At 40.2% G+C, this 19,371-nt stretch overlaps 1 long non-coding RNA gene across 1 annotated transcript; it reads left to right on the forward strand.

The window, feature by feature from the left end:
* Nucleotides 1-72: 72 nt before the first annotated feature.
* Nucleotides 73-1,138, forward strand: LOC142829464 (uncharacterized). The gene is made up of 2 exons (XR_012903882.2): nt 73-523; nt 1,025-1,138. It is a non-coding gene; the product is annotated as an uncharacterized LOC142829464 (long non-coding RNA).
* Nucleotides 1,139-19,371: the final 18,233 nt, after the last annotated feature.

The raw sequence follows: 19,371 nt of genomic DNA on the forward strand, positions 1-19,371 counted from the left end.
AGGCTACTACATCACAATGGGTAACATGCGCACAGTTGCAATTCACAAAGGGTCCTTCAGCAGCATTGCCTCCTTCCTGAAGGACCTTGACATTGGCAAATGCATTTTTAAGTCCTTCTTTTTTTTCCCCTTTTACTTAAAGGCACCATTACAGCATTGTCACAAATCCCTCTTAAGAAGGCAAAACATGAAGTAATTCCTCCACCCTGACAGCTGGTTTCCTAACCACTGGAGACACTTATTTAGTAGCTGATTCAATAGTCTAAAACATTAAAGAGAAGAATAGGCTCCTATTTTTTTTCCTTCTTGTTGACAATGCATTTTTAAGCTCTCAAAATAGTTTTAAAAATCCAATTCAGTTGCTTGGGTACTTACATATCCCATCATACACAAACCCATACTTTTTAAAAAAATCAAGGAAACAAAAAGATAAAGACATGATGCATCTAACACTTCTCTCTCAATAAACAAACATGATGAGCCAAATGTAAATCAGGGTAGCTTCATTGCTGATTCTCACCAGGTAAGGATCCAGCCTGTTATTCTTATAAAGAAATACCTATTTCATTACAACAACTAAGTCCTCAACTTTAACTGTTACTGTTGTCTTGATTTTGGGACCCCATTTCTAAGAGACACCCTTAGATGTGATATATTTTCAAATATTATTTGAACAGAACTACAATGGTATCTTGAGTTCCCAATCAAGATCAAAGCTAATTGCTGATAGAACATATTCATAAAATACATATTTTCTGTTTCTTGAGAATAATGTTGTATGTATAGTCTGACAAAAAACTGTGTAACATTATTGCTTTATGATAAAATCATGTACATCTGTGTACTTGCTTTAAAAGCTGATCAATACAGGTAATCAATGTGAATATCATTGAGAATTGGTAGCTGCCAGAGAGTTAAGATTAAAAGATAGAATTACTTTATATGCACTTTCCATACCTAGCTACCACAATGCCATATATTGTATTTTACCATTTGATTTATAAGTATGGATTGACTTTTGCAGGTATAAAAAAGGAATACCTTTGAAGGCACCAAAGTAAATGAAACTGATGTTGGCAGAAGCAAAATTGGATTGTAAGTCCATTGGGAGTGGCTATTAAAATGGGTGAATAACCAATTTTTGGTTCACTGACATTTCTAACGAGTATTTTTAATTCATTTCTGGTAAGACAAAAAATGAAAACAAGCTTGGGTGGATTGAAAAAAGTAAAAAGTCAGGTTGAACTCAATGTTTTGGTTTTATTTTGGCCATTTAAAACACATTATAGATTTTTAAAATAAAAGTAAAGGAAATTGAGGTAAAAATCACTTCTAACCAAAAATTGAAACATTTGACATTTAAAAAAAGACATTTCAGTTTTTAGAATTATGTTCTTAAAATGAACAATGTGGCACAATTGGAATTCTCAAATATTTCAGAAGCACAGAATCTACATTTTTTTCTCCAAAAAAGTTTCATCTTATAGAATCATAGAACACTAGAATTGGAAGGGTCCTCAAGAGGTCCTCAAGTTAAGGCTCTTACCCTCATGGCAGGACCAAGCACTATTTAGAACATCCCTGATAGATGTCTATCTAACCTGCTCTCAAATACCTCCAGAGATGGAGATTTTACAACCTCCCTATGCAATTTATTTCAGTGTTTAACCACCTTGATAGTTAGGAAGTTTTTCCTAATATCCAACTTAAACTTCCCTTGTTGCAATTTAAGCCCATTGCTTCTTGTCCTATCATCAGAGGTAAAGGAGAACAATTTTTCCCCTCCTCCTTGTAACACCCTTTTAGATACCTGAAATTTGCTAGCATGTCCCCCTTTTAGTCTTCTCTTTTCTAAACTAAACACATCCAGTTCTTTCAGTCTTCCCTTACAGGTGACATTTTCTAGACCTTTAATCATTTTTATTGCACTTCTCTGCAATTTCTCCACATCTTTCTTGAAATGTGGTGCCCAGAACTGAACACAATATTCCAATATTGAGGCCTAATCTGCACAGATTAGAGAGGAAGAATGACTTCTCGCTTCTTTCTCACTACACTCCTGTTAATGCATCGTAGATTCATGTTTGGTGTTTTTGCAACAGTGTCACGCTGTTGACTCATATTTAGCTTGCGGTCCATTATGATCCCTATATTTCTTTCTGCAGTACTCCCTCCTAGACAGTTGCTTCCCATTCTGTATGTGTGAAATGGATCATTCCTTCCCAAGTGGAGTACTTTGTGTTTGTCCTAAAAAATTTCATCCTATTTACCTCAGACCATTTCTACAGTTTGTCCAGATCATTTTGAATTATGACCCTATTCTCCAAAGCACTTGCAACTCCTTCTAGCGTGGTATCATCTGCAAACTTAATAAACATACTCTTTGTTACAATATCTAAATTGTTGATGAAGATATTAAACAGAACCAGTTCCAAAATTGACATGTTAAACAAATTTCACACAATTCTTTAGCTGCTATTGAGGGATTTTCTCCATCCCACCAACCACAAATAAATTTAATTCTTTGGGAAGGCAGAAAAAAAAAGTTTGTTCTCACAAAGGTCTTTTGTTAATTCAGAAATTGTATAGAAAAGACCATATTTAATCAATAGAGGATTTTGTTGGAGGTGGATGGGAGAGAAGGCACATGAAGAAATTGATGAAAATTTAAAATATGAACATTTTTTAAAAATTCATAATTAAAATAGAAAGATGGAAAATATTTCTAATTTTCAAATATGAAAAAGTGACCATCTCCACTAATCTAGTTAGATATCCCAGGATTGGAAATATATTTTGACATTTTGTCTGTTGTTCTGGATTCAGAGGGTAAAGCCTTGGTTCCAATAAAGTCAATTGCACAACTCCCTGGCTGTGTCTAGACTGGCAAGTTTTTCCGCAAAATCATCTGCTTTTGCGGAAAAACTTGCCAGCTGTCTACACTGGCCGCTTGAATTTCCGCAAAAGCACTGACGATCTCATGTAAGATTGTCAGTGCTTTTGCGGAAATACTATGCTGCTTCCGTTTGGGCAAAAGTCTTTTTCCAAAAAACTTTTGCGCAAAAGGCCCAGTGTAGACAGCAGAGATTTGTTTTCCGCAAAAAAGCCCCGATTGCGAAAATGGTAATCGGGGCTTTTTTTGCAGAAAAGCATGTCTAGATTGGCCACGGACGCTTTTCTGCAAAAAGTGCTTTTGTGGAAAAGCGTCCTGCCAATCTAGACGCGCTTTTCCGAAAATGTTTTTAATGGAAAACTTTTCTGTTAAAAGCATTTCCAGAAAATCATGCCAGTGTAGACGTAGCCCATGGGTAAGAGCAAACCTACAGTGTTTTATTGCCTTTGATGACTTCATTTATAACATTGTGCTCCTGCTGAAGTCAGAGTGTTCTGCATATTATTTGCACATTATTAATATAACAAGAACTATGATCTAGTAATCACATCCATATAAATGGATCTTTGTGGCTTTGCATGGATATTCTACACATGCAGACTTGATTGTAGGATTGGGCCCTACACAGGTCACTTCAAAATCAAAATTAAATTCACAAAAATAAAGATGTGATAATTTATTCCTATTGTAACTGTTCATTTCCTTAATCATTTCATTTTGAGCATTTGTCTGCCATCAACCAGAACCATCTCTTTTTCTGGTGCTTTTCAGTCTATCAAGTATATAGCACACATTGTCACATTTTGTTGGGTTTGTGCTGTCATTTCTATATACTGTAGTTCTCAGGAGGTCATAAAGGGTATGTCTATACATCAGAGTTACTTTGGGAAACAGAGGTATCCTGAAATAGCTCCCCCGCGTCGTCATATGTCACCCATTATTTCAAAATGATTTTCAAAATGAAGGGCGTGCTATTTCAGCATCCGGGTAACCCTCATTGCATGAGGGTTAAGGAATGTCTCGAAATAGCACTTTATTTCTAAATTTGGTTCTATGTAGACAACACCAAATTTCGAAATAGCGTATTTCAAAATAAACTCGAAATAAGTATGCAATTTACATAGTGCAAATTGCGTACCTTATTTCAAGTTTAGAGTGCAGTGTAGACATAGCCAAAGGGTTATTTAGTTTCTTTAGGAGCTTCAGGAGGTAGCTAAGTTAGTCTGTACAGGATAAACTTTAAAAAAAATGATCTGGTAGCACTTTATAGACTAACAAAACATGTAGATGGTATCATGGGCTTTCGTGGGCACAGCCCACTTCTTCAGATGACCGGAGTTTTGAGTTTAGGATGTGCAGACCCAAAATAAATAGGGAAGAAGGGAGAGAGGAAAAAGGGAAAAAATGGAAGGGGCAGGAAACAAGGAGCAGTGGGTAGTACCCTTCCTCTCTAAGCTGTGTCCAGACTCAGGGTTTTTTTCGGGAAAAGTAGCCTTTTTCCGAAAAAACTTCACCTGCCTCTAGACTGCAGCCGCGTTCTTTCGAAATTAAATCGAAAGAACGCGGCTTTTCTTTCGACGGCGGTAAACCTCATTTCACAAGGAAGAGCGCCTTCTTTCGAAAGTGCTTCTTTCGAAAGAAGGCGTTCTTGAATGTAAATAGGGCTTCTTCGAAAGAGAGCATCCAGACTCACTGGGTGCTTTCTTTCAAAAAAGCGGCTTGCTCTTTCGAAAGTTCCGCGTGCAGTCTAGACACTCTCTTTCGAAAGAGCCTCTTTCGAAAGAGGCTTGCAGTCTAGACATAGCCTAAGGGTATGTCTACACTGCCACCCTAGTTTGAACTAGGGTGGCTAACGTAGGCAATCAAAGTTGCAAATGAAGCCCAGGATTTAAATATCCCATGCTTCATTTGCATCTTGCCGGGCACTGCCATTTTTAAATCCCCGTTAGTGCGGACTCCATGCCCGCAGCTACATGCTGCACGGAGTAGGTAGTTCAAATTAGGCTCTCTAATTCGAACTACCGTTACACCTCGTTCCACGTTAGAGAGCCTAATTTGAACTATCTACTCCGTGCTGTGTGTAGCCGCGGGCACGGAGTTCGCACTATCGGGGATTTAAAAATGGCGGCGCCCGGCAAGATGCAAATGAAGCCCAGGATATTTAAATCCCGGGCTTCATTTGCAACTTCGATTGCCTACATTAGCCACTCTAGTTCGAACTAGGGTGGCAGTGTAGACATACCCTAACAGCTGTCCTATGATCCTTATCTGCTTCTTTTAACTATCCATTCTTTAGGTGCTTACTGATTACCAGTTCTGCCTATTTGGTTTTCCCTTTGATAGTTTCATACCCTCTGCTCCTTGTTTTTGACTGCCTTCCATTTTTTTCCCTTCCCCCTTCTCCCATATTTATTTTGTGTCTGCACATCCTAAACTCAAAACTCCATCATCTGAAGAAGTGGGCTGTGTCCACGAAAGCTCATGATACATGTTTTTTAGTCTATAAAACACTACCAAACCACTTGTTGTTTTTTAGTTTCTTTAGTTCACTTTTAGCTCTCTCCCCTCCCCACCCCTTTTAGGGCATCAATAAACTGATGTGGCCAGTAAATTTAGCAGAGCTGCACAAGTTTTGACACATAGTAAGTGAAACTACCTTGTGATATATTCTTTCAGTTTAGGCAGAGATCTTTTATTCTTGTTTTTCATTTGGACCTTGGCACATTTGGACTTCTGGTTTCTATTCAGACCTAATGCAAATATTAAGGTTTTTGTCAAATTCTAGTAAAGTTACACTAAATTTTAACTCCTGCAGAAAAGAACCTTAGCAACAGGCTGCCAAAGTCTGTGTTGCTCTGCAGACCAGCGATTTGTTTGACATATAATTGCAAACTTTGCAAATACGCCTCTGAAATAGGGTCCATTCAAATGTTGGAAGCAGATTTCTAACCAGTAGTTCTCAGGTATAGAAAACAGAAATTGAGATGAAATGCCACCAAAACTGTTAAACATATATTGTAGAGCTACCTTTCTAATACCAACTCCTGGGAATGAAAGCTATTGGAAAAGAGAAACCTCTGAGTTTCATGCAGCATGATTTGAAATTACAACTCCAAGGCTACATTGCATCATAATATTATATGTTTGAAATGCAGGTGAGACGACCATTGTGGACCTTCTCTCAGTATTGATATTGCCATTTAAAAAGTGGTTTCCAAGCATTTATGAAATTTTACCTTTGGTTGAGCCTAAACATCATGGCTTATCTGACACCTTTAAAAAAATCTATTTCACAACTATGAATCATGTCCATAATCTATGTCCAAATTAGTAATATCAGATCTGAAACAAGCTCAGGGAGGCCATAAACACACACACAGCTAAACTGGCAAGCAGTGGATTACAAATATAAGACACTTGGCAAAGTTCCAGTCTTAGAGATTGAACCAGCTCAACCCATCCAAAACTAGTGTTACTAGATAAGTTTTTTTGGGTTTGGTGGGGGTGTGTGAAAATTCCTTCATTGTAGTAAAGACACCACTTATTTGCTGTTTACATTTAAACAAAGAAAAAAGCGCCCCAGAGACTACTGACAAACAAGTGCATTTTAATGAAATTTACTCACCTGGCACACTAGCCATGCAGGACTCAAACCTTTTCTGAGATTGAAAGATTGCTTTTTTTAAATTATTTTCATTTCTGCTTGTGACTGAAAATGGAGGTTTGAGGTTTTCATATGGTTTGGGGAAACCTCTGACCTTTCAGAGGTTTAGTGAAAAAAAATGGGAAGATCACTCATCATTAAATCAATTGTGATTGTCATTCATTATAAAGTGGTGAAGTGCCAAGTTTGGAATCATTCTGCATAATATATAAAATTCACAAGAGCTTTTTAGGGATTCACATCACTGGACCCACAATCCTAATGCCAGTGACTGGATATGTGTAACTGATTAATACAACACCCATGATGATCTTCACAAGCTGTCTATAATTCCTTGGAAAAAGGCTAAAGTTTAAGGTGTTTAGCTGTGAACTCTAGGTAATCCAGTTAATCAACACAAGCACAGACTTCTGAAGTGGCAGCTCTTAGGATACCTGAATAGATGCTCACGTGTACTGAGCTGATGTGACCATCACTAACATTTCTCACTTGTCAGTTAGCAAACTAGAAAGTAAAAATATATTTGACGGATGAAATTGCTTTCTTCCTCCCTGCATAGCTGGCCTTCTGCATGTGTAAGAGGTAGAGTTTAATTGGTCTACTTTTCTCTCCACCCTTTGTCATTTTGAATTCTCAGCCCAATTAATTACACCAGCTGGGAGTACAGTTTACTGTGTACAGTGTAGAGTTTGTCTAACCAGAGATAAATGGACGTAGCTCTTACTCAGAATGTGCTACCAAAAATGCAAGCTAAGGACACAGCAACATATCTTGCTGCCAGAAGGCTTTGAGGTGACACAGGCAAAAGTAGCTAGCTGCTCAAGCACATGCATCACTGGCAGACAATGCAAGGTGTTCTAGTGGGTGCTAGCACAAAGCCACACAAGTCATCTTTGCACAGCATAGAAAACATAGAAAACAAGCTGGAAAAGCTATGGGGGAAGATGAGCTATGTCGTAACTGGTTATATAGTCGGATAGAAACATCCTATTGCCTCTATTTCTTTTATACAATAGCAGGGATATTACCAATGCACCCCATAAATAGTCTAGTGGCTTCCTTTTAAGTCAGGATGCCTATCTAGTAGAGTAATTGGTAGCTATTCGCTCATGTATTCATAGGAGATGGGCATTAAAATGGCCTGCTTGCTGTGTGCTGTACTCTAAAGCCTAGACTTGAACACATTTTCCACCCCACCGCACCCATCCACCGGGATGGCATTGATGGCAGAATAGAGAGCCAGGAGCATTGATGCTCCTACTTTGCCCCTTTTACAAGAATATGCATTTAAAATTGCACTGTTAGGGTTGGCTCACCTGCATGTGGTAGGACTTTATTGTACATGGTCAGGAGTTCACCTCAAGCGACAGTGTAAAACAAGGCACAAATACAGATGCCCAAGAAAGCATAGCTATTCTCTCCCTCGGAGTACTGAGACAATGGTAGTCTGCTTCTGTGTCATTTTCAAAATGTTTAATTCCTTTTGTTTTCTTTTTACCATTACTCTTCTCTGATGCTCTTTGTAAATTCCTTTTGAAAATACCAAACTATCAGGTGTTTTTACATACCTTGAATAGTTGCACTATGGGTTTTTTGTAAAAATATTTCAATTTCCTTCATTTCTAGACTTTCAGTTTCAAAACGATGTAAAGACTGAAGAATTTGGACCCCTAATCATCTCCCCTCCAGACATGCAACTGTCTACAGAGGACAAGTGTATCTGCTCCATGCTTTCTGTTCATACTACCTTACCATCCTCCTGCATAGATTACAGAACAGGGCTGGATCCGGCCTGCCTACCATTTTGATCCACCCTGACTGCATCTGGCTGCTTTCTATTTATGTCTTGCTGCCCATGCCACTGAATTTCCGTAGGATCACGGTGCTGCCAGGGGCCAGAGATGTGAGCCTTTTAGGGGGCATCTACACTGCAGGGCTCAACTCTAACTACGTCAATTGCGTACCTTATTTCAAAATAGCTTATTTTGAAATAGGGAGCCTCCACACAACACTTATTTTGAAATAGAGCACTCTTCCTCCGACTTCCCTTACTCCTCGTACAATGAGGGTTACAGGAGTTAGAGTAAGAATTCCTCCAGCCTGACAGTATTTTGACACTATTTGAAAATAACTGCCTGCTGTGTAGACACGGACTAAGTTATTTCAGAATAGTGTTGCAGTGTAGACACAAATAGCCGCAGCAATCCAGGCTGGCTGCCAGGCAATGCCGTAGTGACAGGGCTGGGAGCCATGAGACCATTTCTGTGTTTTTAATTCAAAGCCGCTGTCCCCAGACAATTCCCAAGGGAGACTAGTCCTTTGCCCTACCCCTTCTGCCCTATATCCCACCCCTTCAGGGGAGGGGCATGGGAGTGGAGCCAGACCATGACCACATAGCAAAACTCATTGGCTACGTCTACACTGGCCCCTTCTTCAGAAGAGGCATGCTAATTTCGAACTTTGGAATAGGGAAATCCGTGGGGGATTTAAATATCCCCCGCGGGATTTAAATAAACATGGCCGCCGCTTTTTTTCCGGCTTGGGGAAAATCCGGAAAAGAGCGTCCAGACTGGCGCGATCCTCCGGAATAAAGCCCTATTCCGGAGGATCTCTTATTCCTACTTTCCTACTTTCCAAGCCAGAAAAAAAGTGGCGTCCATGTTTATTTAAATCCCACGGGGGATATTTAAATCCCCCGCGGATTTCCCTATTCCAAAGTTCGAAACTAGCATGCCTCTTCTGAAGAAGGGGCCAGTGTAGACGTAGCCATTAAGTGGCCCCCCTGTGATAATTATTGCCCACCCGGTTATAGAAGTAGTTGAAATGTTATCTCTAGATCGGCTGAGGGCTGTGAAGTTGTTTGTGAAATATAATGAAAGTTTTAGGAAACTCCATGCTGCTGGCTGCCACCAGAATAGGGTTTTTTTCATTCTTGTTAGAGAAAAATTATAACCACCCAGATGTGTACTTAGAAGTAAGGAGACATTGCCTAATCTATTGACTATATATTGATTATATTATTACTTACAAATTCTCAGTTAACACTCTCATCTCAATGTTATTAGAAATCCTGGTTAATTGGAAACCCCTACTTGCATGGTTCAAACACTTACATGTCAGAAAAATGTTCTATATTGGTAATAGTCTTATTAACTCAGTTAAAGTTACAAACACTCCAACCCAGCAACGTAAGTAGAGGGTATACAGAAAGAGCTGAGCATCCATATACTCTCACCTTCCCTTGCAGAGCAACATGAAGTGCTAGTTATCCTCTTCTGTCTCTCAATCTAGGCATCTCCTAAGGCACAGCAGCTGGGACACAGCTTTTATGTGTTATACTGACACCACCATGCCTAATGCACATTCAGAATCAGCCCTTTTGTCTTATTTGCAGCTCCTCACCTCCTGAATGTCAGGGTGTCTTTCTCCTGTAGGTAATTAATCCTTTTACCTCAAATTATATATATATATATATAGTAACATTAAAAATACGGAGGTCTCAACAAATGTTTTAAATTCATATCAAATCCTAGATTTTAGGTATGTCAGACTTCTGTTTTTTCCTCTCTGAATTCCTGATTTAATACAAATATAATCAGAGATGAATGTTTCAGTTTCACAGGGTCTTTATCTAGGTGCTGACAAACCTCTGATATGAACTGCAAGCAATCAGAAGTTTTACAGGTTAATATTTCTAAATAAAACTAAGTTCACAGTTTATGCAATGGACGGCGTGTAACTGGCATGAATATGCCTCCCACCAAGGAGCCTCTTCCCTGGTTAATGATACATAAGGAATGCAATATTGCCCAGGGTTCTAACAGTTTCCAGGTTTGACTGAACAGATTGTAGGGACGCTGTTCCCGTAATTAGCTGGAGCTGTCAAAACAGTGGTGGGAGGGCTTAGGAAGCAGAGTTATAATCCTACCCATTTTATGTTAATATGTCTCTGCCCATTAATTAAGAGCTCACATTAACCATCTGATTTTTAAGAATGTATTCACAAATTGTGCAAACAACATATATACAACTAATTGACATTTCACAGTTACCCAGTTTGTTGTCTACTCACAGTTGTACCTGCATCTAGATAACAGATTTGCACCATTTTTCTGAAGGAAAGCTACATTCCTCTCTTCTTTCCAATTGGCTGTGTATTTATATTTTCACCTGAGAGTCAGGCAATTAGATACCAAGTGTCATTCCTCAGTCTGTGGGAGAGGATATTTTTCACATTGTATAATTATGGGAAGCAGCGTGCAGTTGTAATCAACTGATTTGATAAGAGGACTAAATGTACAGCTTTACCTATGGCAACTGGACATTTTCCCACAAAGTACATTGCTATATACTAGAGCATGGTACATAGTATAGGTTCCTAAAATGTGTGAGGCCTTCTGAATCATGGGATGACCATTCTAATGGTGAAAGGTAACAGTCAAATGCATCTCTATGGATGAAAGATGCTTTGAAACTGTAACCCATAAATACCCTGCAACCAGGAGAGTGCTTTATTCTTGATGCAATTCAACACAAGAAGAAAAGTTTGCTCTGACAAAGGCTGTCTCAGGTTTACTTATGAAAATGAGATGAAACATGAGAAGTGGACACAAGTTCCTGAGCTACATGAATTTGAAAGTGAAAGACACAGACTAAAAAAAGGAGACTTCAGCTGCAAACAGTTTATGCTAGATTCATTTCCAGTGGTTCTTGGAGGGCAAAAAATGAATATGCACCTTTTCTACTCAGGCAAATCTGTCAGGAGAGCTGTGATCTACAGGATGAGAATCTCTCTCTTTCTTATATTATACTTTAAAATAGATTAATATATTTAATACAATTTTATCACTGGTTGTGGGCTAAGAAATCCCTATGGGCTATTTATACAGAGTTCACTTTATTTCAGCCTCTTTTTGGAAAATACTTTAATGGGAATGATCACTGCATATCAGAATTCTGGATCCTGAGAGCTGTACCATATAGTCACAACAAAACCACAACCCAAAGCCAGAAAAGTGTATTTGATCATTTGTTTTGAATCCAAACACAATCTGGATTCAAAGCTGGGCTAAGGTTTGGTGTTTTGTCCCAAAGTTGCCCTTTCTCTTCCCAGGCCCTGGAACTAACCTTCGAGAAACAGCATATTCCGTCAGTATTCCCTGTAAACTGTGATCTTTGTGCCTGCTTAGGAGAAATTAAAATGCTGCCCCGTTGATTAGCAGAGCCACAGCTAGGGTTTTTTTATTTGCAAATGTCTCAGTGCACATAAAAATTTATTCTGCACATGAATGGAAAACACTCACACATGGCTGGAAAATATTAGTGGGATCATTGTGTTCCTTTGCTCTTCTTTTGCTGAGCAGAGTTTTTTATTCTTGATTTTGTTAGACACGCACCAGTGTGGCAGCATGCAACAAGTTACTGAGTACCTGGTATCCCTTTCCACATACAAGACATGAACCAATATAAATCATCAGGGCAATGTCACTACAGATGCATGCTCAAGTCCCAAGACTGCTGAAACAACCAACAGCAATGGATGCAAGTAATCAGCATTCACCTGATTTATTCAGATCATGTGGGTAAAATCCTATTGAAGGGAGAGGGAATAGTAGTTTGTATATCCAGCACCACTTTGGAGTGAGGGGGCACCTCCTGTCTTAGATAGCCTTCTCTCAGCAATAAGACTCATCTAGGTCCCAGACTTGGAGTAGAGTCCTCCAGATGCACTACTTATAGAGCCAGCTCCTGATCTGGGGTTGTGGAGTTTAAAAGTAGCCCAGAAGCAAATAGCAAATCACCTTCATATCCCATAAAAAAAAGGACAGGCCCTTCCAGTCCCACACCAGGTAAAGGCCTATAATTAGTCTCCCTCTCCCCCTTTTTTTTTTTTTCAAAATAGCATGAATCAAAATGAGTAAGAAAGCATAAAACAAAAAGGGGCAGGCTGGCCAGACTTCCTGAGTTGCACTGCGACCTAACAAATGAGGTTGCAACACCGTTTATGTTTGGCTCACCTACCTCCTCTACTCGGACTGGTGTCAGGGAGAGAGCAATCAAGCCAAACCTGAACATATGTCAGGCCTAATGACCACAGTGGTAAGCCAGGCTCGACCTCGTGGGACAGTAGCCACCACTGCAGGTTGGACTCAGTCTCCAGCCCTCAAACCACCCTCAGGCTACCCATGCTCACTGAAAAAAGTGTGGTTTATTTCATATATATATACAGGCCTACGGGACTAAGGGGAATGAAATGAAATATCTAAATCCCCCCAAAAAAATTATATGCAAAATTATATAAAATATATAAAGAATTTGACTGGGCTTTGCCACTAGCCCTTGGGAGGAAGGTCAAGGCTCCTTATCCTTTAGATAATCAAGCCACCATGGCCAAATCTCATGGCTCTGAAAAAAAAAGGCGAAGAAAAGCTGGTCCCTCTGTGTTCTCAAAACACTCAAGCTGCTGATGTTCTTGTGTAGTTTTGCCATTAGACAGCCTATGCCCTGGGGCTCAAGAGCTCTGTGAAGTACTTCTGTTTGCTGCTGAGTGCCACCTAGCAACAGCTGGAGTTTTTCCTTTGAAAGAGCTGCCATTCTCCTTCCAGGACTGAAAAGATAATATAGGTGCTAAGGGGCAGCAGGACTGGGCTGACTGAGTGCAGAGCAGCTCTTTCACCCCTTCTAGACTGGGGAAAGGAGGTGCCCTGACAGAAGGGAAATTTGGGGAAATATTTCCCCTATTTTTTATCAAAGTGTTGAAAAGTTTCCATCAGCTCTAGTTCTGAGTATGCCCACAAGCAAACGAGGTATTGCACAGTGGCCACTGGCATTTTGGAAAAAGTTAAATATTATGCTCTAAGTGCCTTCCTTTGCTTCTAAAATCTGACTGGGACCACTCTGCTCAGCTGGCGAGTCCTCCCCATTGCTCACAGAGTCTTCAGGTGGCATTGGGTAGCCACAGCATCTCTTTTGATTTGTATATTCAGAGAACAGTGATTTTATCACCACTTTGGACAAAGGTCTCCTCAGTTGGGAAGATGGCATCAGACAGTTTGAAGCCCAAAAAGCATTCGCTGGGCAGGGAACCAACTCACACTTGATAACAGCAAACATTTTGGAATAGCTTTGAGTTTCATTGAAGAATCAGCGTAATGGACAGAGATATAAATGCATCCTAGCTAATAGCATTTCTCAGGTAAGTGGTTTCCCTTTAGATTTGTTGTTATGCAAATAGTCTAGCTGAGTGCTTGAGTCTCAAGCAAAAATACATAGGAAAAGTACGAGTCTCATTTTATTCCACAGCATATGTCCCACGACATAGTACCTGAGACATACTTTGTATATTTGATCATTTATTTCTGATACCACTATATTTCTTTAGACACCTATTCAAAAGCTTACCTAGTAATGTAGCCTGACTAGATTTCTTAGTACTGGTTGATACATCAATCATGAATTATTAGATCCCATTTCAGTCTTCCACATGATCTTCCCAAATGTAAAAGAAAGAAATTAAGGTACTGTCCTTAGAAATACTTCTAGGCAGAGTCTAGCATACTGAAAGCAAAATTAATCTCCACTCACAACCTGTATATATCATCATATGCAATATTTTTTTTAAATAAAAGTGGTTTAGTTAATACGTTACAGTAGCCAAGCAAATAGCCATTCATTTACCTGCTCTTATTTTTATTTTTTAAAGTCATTCTGAAAATCATAATATATATACAATATCAGGAGCAAGTATTTTCCCTTTCAATTGCATTGGCTTGGATACCTTATTATTTGGTGTGCAAGTACTTTCAAGCAGACTTGGAAAGAAATACTAGTGGAGGAACATTAAAAAACCTCTATAAACAGAAAAAATTCTATGCATTGCTGATGAAGTTGTGCCAAATATAGATACCAATATTCACTTTGAATAGTGATAAATCATGGCTATCACTGTACCATGGACTCAACTGGGCAATGTCCCATTTAACTTTCAGTACAAACAAGCAAAAGTATTGGGCACACAATATTTACATCCGAAACAAAAAACAGGACTGTGTAGCACTTTAAAGACTAACAAGATGGTTTATTAGGTGATGAGCTTTCGTGGGCCAGACCCACTTCCTCAGATCAAAAAGTGGAAGAAAATTGTCACAACCATATATATAAAGGATACAATTAAAAAAATGAACACATATGAAAAGGATTTGTCCTTTTCATATGTGTTCATTTTTTTAAACTGTATCCTTTGGTATATATGGTTGGGACAATTTTCTTCCACTATTTGATCTGAGGAAGTGGGTCTGGCCCATGAAGGCTCATCACCTAATAAACCATATTGTTAGTATTTAAAGTGCTACACAGTCCTGTTTTTTGTTTCAGCTGCACCAGACTAACACGGCTACATTTCTACCAATATTTACATCCCGCATCAGTAAACTTGCTATTTACTTCATCAGGAGTCAGTATTGACTTACTGCATGTTTTTTAAGATTCCATTTATGGTATAAAAGTAAACTTACTTAAGATGTGTAGTCCCCTCAAAAAGTGAATTTCTTTCCAGAAAATAAACTTAAACAACAACAAATAATCTGGTAGCACTTTAAAGACGAACAAACCATGTAGATGGTATCATGAGCTTTCGTGGGCACAGCCCACTTCTTCAGATGATCTGAAGATCATCTGAAGAAGTGGGCTGTGCCCACGGAAGCTCATGATATCATCTACATGATTTGTTCATCTTTAAAGTGCTACCAGACTATTTGTTGTTTTTTTAAGTTTTTCCTGTACAGACTAACTTGACTACCCCTCTGAAGTTTCTAGAAAATGGTAGTCTATTTTTAAAGTATTTAGTCCATTTTTTGTTTACTCTATTTTTTTTAATTGCAGCCCAAGATTTAAAGTTCACTGTTTTTATTTTCAATGACTGACATTTTTTAAACTTTAAATGTTTTGGAGCTTAGTGTTTTACTACTATCTATTCCTATATTGAACTACTTGCAATATTTTTGTCAAGGCTATCTGGGTTCAGGGTTTGACTGTGTACTTTTGTCTCTCATCTTAATGATAAGACAGCAGGAAATAATTAATCATATTCTAAAAGGACTTTGCTTTTTCTGAGTCCAATTTTCATTTCTTTGAGCTGTCCAACTCCTACAGAGATTATTTTGCCTGTCTGAGATTGCTGAATTTCCTTCCATTCAATATTTCCAGAGCCTGATATTAATTTTGATACCAGTCAGAGCAGTAGCAGTTTTATGTAGAAGTCTGACTACCATTCCATCAGCTATGTGTATATTAAAAGCCTTCTGAAAGAGAGTGAGCATGAAACCCTGGTCTACACTAGGGAGTTATTTCCCTTATTTCAAAATAATACATGGGCATCCACACTACCCTGCCCGTTATTTTGAAATAACAGGCTGGTTATTCTGAAATCTGTGCTCCTGCTTCCCTTGGGGAATAAGCTTATTTCAAAATAGTTATTTCAGGAGCTATTATTTCAAATGTGGTTATTTCAAAATAATTTCCTAGTATAGACATGCCCTTAGAAAGCACATGATGGTGTTGGTATTCCTGCCAGGTACATCACTACACAGAATGGCTAGGCTGACGCTCCTGGGGGTTACCTCTTCATTGATGCTGAAATGCATACCGGCCATCTCATCATGGCTGTGGTGGTCACAGCAGGAATAAGCTTTGTGGCCCTACATGGCATCAGGCAGAGAATGTATTCTTCATGGGAAGAAAATAAGACCCTGATAGGTAGAAAGGAATGTTTAATTTTTACCACATTTTTCTGTTTGGGTTGTTTACTTACAGTTTTTAAGAACCTGGGTGATTTACCCCATATGTCAACTTGGTACATAAATAGCAAAGCTTTTAAAAGCAAAATTTGATTCATGTCTCAAAAAACCCAAAATGTTTGAGCTGAAGGGTTTTGTAAAAGGCTTAAAATAAGGTGCTGTAGTTCATACCTGCACGGCCAAACACACATAAGAACAGCCATACTGGGTCAGACCAAAGGTCCACCTAGCCCAGGATCCTGTCTGCTGACAGTGGCCACAACCAGATGCCCAGAAGGAGGGAACATAATAGGTAATCTTCATGTGATCCCTCTCCTGTCATCCCTTTCCAGACAAACAGAGGCTACGGACACCATGCCTACCAATCCTGGCTAATAGCCATTGATAGATCTAATGTCCATAAATCTAGCTAACTCTTTTTTGAACCCTGTTAAAATCCTAGTCTTCACAACATCCTCTGGCAAGGAGTTCCAAAGGTTGGCTGTGTGCTGAGTGAAGAAAAACTTCTTTTTGTTTGTTTTAAACCTGCTGCCTATTAATTTCATTTGGTGACTCCTAGTGCTTATATTGTGCAAATAAGTAAATAACTTTTCCTTATTCACTTTTTCCACACCAGCGTGAATTATAAGTTCATCCACTGCTTTTGTAGAGCTGGGCAGCAGTATTCACTTTCCTGCTGGACCTGGAGGGTGAGTGGCATGGTGGGTTCCAGCTTCACGGCCACCACACAACCCAGTGGAGCCACGTGGCATGTGGCTGCCCCGTATACCTGGGACAGCCTCCCCTTGGCCCTGGTTCCAGCTCCAGCGGCTGGGGCTGCGTAGTTGGTTGCTGCTTAGGTAACTGGGGCCACATGGTGGGAGCTGCCAGAAAGTCAGCGCATGGCACAGGCCGCAGCTCCAGCCCTGAGGAAGAGTTGGTGCTAAGGCCAGGGCTCCATGGTGGTTGCTTCCACGGCAGGCCAGAGGTGGTCGCTGGAACCTGGACTACAGTGCGGCTTCTCCTGGGGCCAGGCCCGTGGAGCAGGGGAGAAAGATAATTCTGTCCATTTTGTTTTGTTGCTTTTTTATAAATAGTGTTTAATTATTCATATAATGCTTGCATGCTAATGTATGACTGTAATGCATTCTAATACACCTTGTCACTGTGACCTCCTGTGGGTAGCATACATATATCTGGCCAATGAACACAGAGCTGTGTGGGGAGGGGAGAAAAGGGTGGGATCCAAGACTCAAGACTGTTGTTAATCTGAGCACCAGTGTGTGTGCAGCAGTAACACACTTGCTTTGTTGCGGGCTGGGAATTCATATGCTTTTCCGCCATTAATGTTTCCAAGGCAGAAATGGAATAAAGCTAGTTATGCGGGTGGTGGTCAGTGCTGCCCCCTGCTGGAAGGGACTGGGATAGTGTGAGGGTGGGCATAGGGCATAGGACCTGGTACCATTGGATCCATGCTGGAGAAAGAGTAGAGGTAGTAATTGGTGCCATGTTAGTCACACAACATTGTGCCATAGGCATCACTGGAGTGCCACAGCAAGGGACCAGCGACCCATGCTTCCAGACACTATAGACCCACAACAAAAAGCCAGCCCTGCCACAAAGAGTTGCCAATCAAAATATTCCCATGTCCCCGATCCTTCCACAGTGGGACAGGTGCTGGTAGAAACGTTGGACCAGTGGTTAGGGTACCACTCTGCAGACAGTGGTATAGGGGTGACTCATTTATCTTCTCTGTGCCTCAGTTTCCCTGCTGTACAGTTGTGAGGCCATATGCCTTAGCAATTGTGAGGTGGTCAGATATAGAGTGAAGGAGGGTGGTGCAAGTTCCTTGGTAGGCAGACTGCATGTGTCCCAGGGTATGTCTACACTACCCCGCTAGTTCGAACTAGCGGGGTAATGTAGGCATACCGCACTTGCTAATGAAGCCCGGGATTTGAGTACCGGTAGTTCGGAATAGGCACCCTAGTCCGAACTACCTAGTTCGAGCCCCGTGTAGCCGCGCTACACGGGGTTCGAAGCAGCGGGGATTTAAAAATGGCGGCTCCCCGCTTATGCTAATGAAGCCCGGGAAATTCAAATCCCGGGCTTCATTAGCAAGTGCGGTATGCCTACATTACCCTCCTAGTTCGAACTAGGAGGGTAGTGTAGACATACCCCCAGTGAGTCTGGGGAAGTGCCATTAACACAAACCTTGTAAACCTGAGCACTGATGCCTTTAGGATTGAGTCACACTTCCCTTGATTGGTGCAGCTTCTCCCTCAGCTGGCTGTGTCTCTCTTTCTATGTGCTCCTCACACTGGACCCAGCCAACCCCTTGGGTCTACCTCATGCCATGTTTCTGGTCTGCCTCCTATGGCCCCGGGGGAGGGGGGAAGCAGAGAATAGCTGCAGCACAATGTTAATTATCCTTGGTTTTAGTATTCTTTCTTGCATAACGTATACATCTAAGATATTTGTTAGTAACTGGGAGGTGCAATGGGGCCACAAATCCAGATAAGCATTCATGACCTCAATATTGGTGCACAAAACAAAACTCACTCCACTTCTGGATAGAAATTCTTAGTTCATACCCAACTTCAGTACACACACCAGCTGTGCTAATGTCATCAGTAATGCGGGCAAGCAAAAAAAGTTGTGCTAACTTCATACTCCTTAGTTACCAGGGAGAGGATACTATTAGTTTAATTAAAAAGGGGGGGAGGTCAAAACATGAGGGGAGAAAAGCATTTTTAGCATCTCCTGGGATACATCAAATTATAGAAATAAAAAGCTTTAAGAAATCTTGGCAGTGCTCCTTTAATGTCTTACTTTTTTAAAACTTCAGTTCTTTTTACTGACTGAAAAGGAGGTAGCAAATCTTCAAAAGTGTCCTTGTTGTTTTAAGATGCTTTTGTACTACCCTAGCTATTGTTTTGTGTGACCATTTTGATTCAGGGGGAAAAAATCACTATCAGGTGGATTTAATCAGCCTGAACACCTCAGGAATATGCTTTGGGCTCTGGCTGAATTGAAAAGGCCAC

Source organism: Pelodiscus sinensis, chromosome 4 (genome assembly GCF_052426305.1).
Source record: "Pelodiscus sinensis isolate ZL-2025 chromosome 4, ASM5242630v1, whole genome shotgun sequence".
In the NCBI taxonomy this organism is placed as follows: Eukaryota; Metazoa; Chordata; order Testudines; family Trionychidae; genus Pelodiscus; species Pelodiscus sinensis.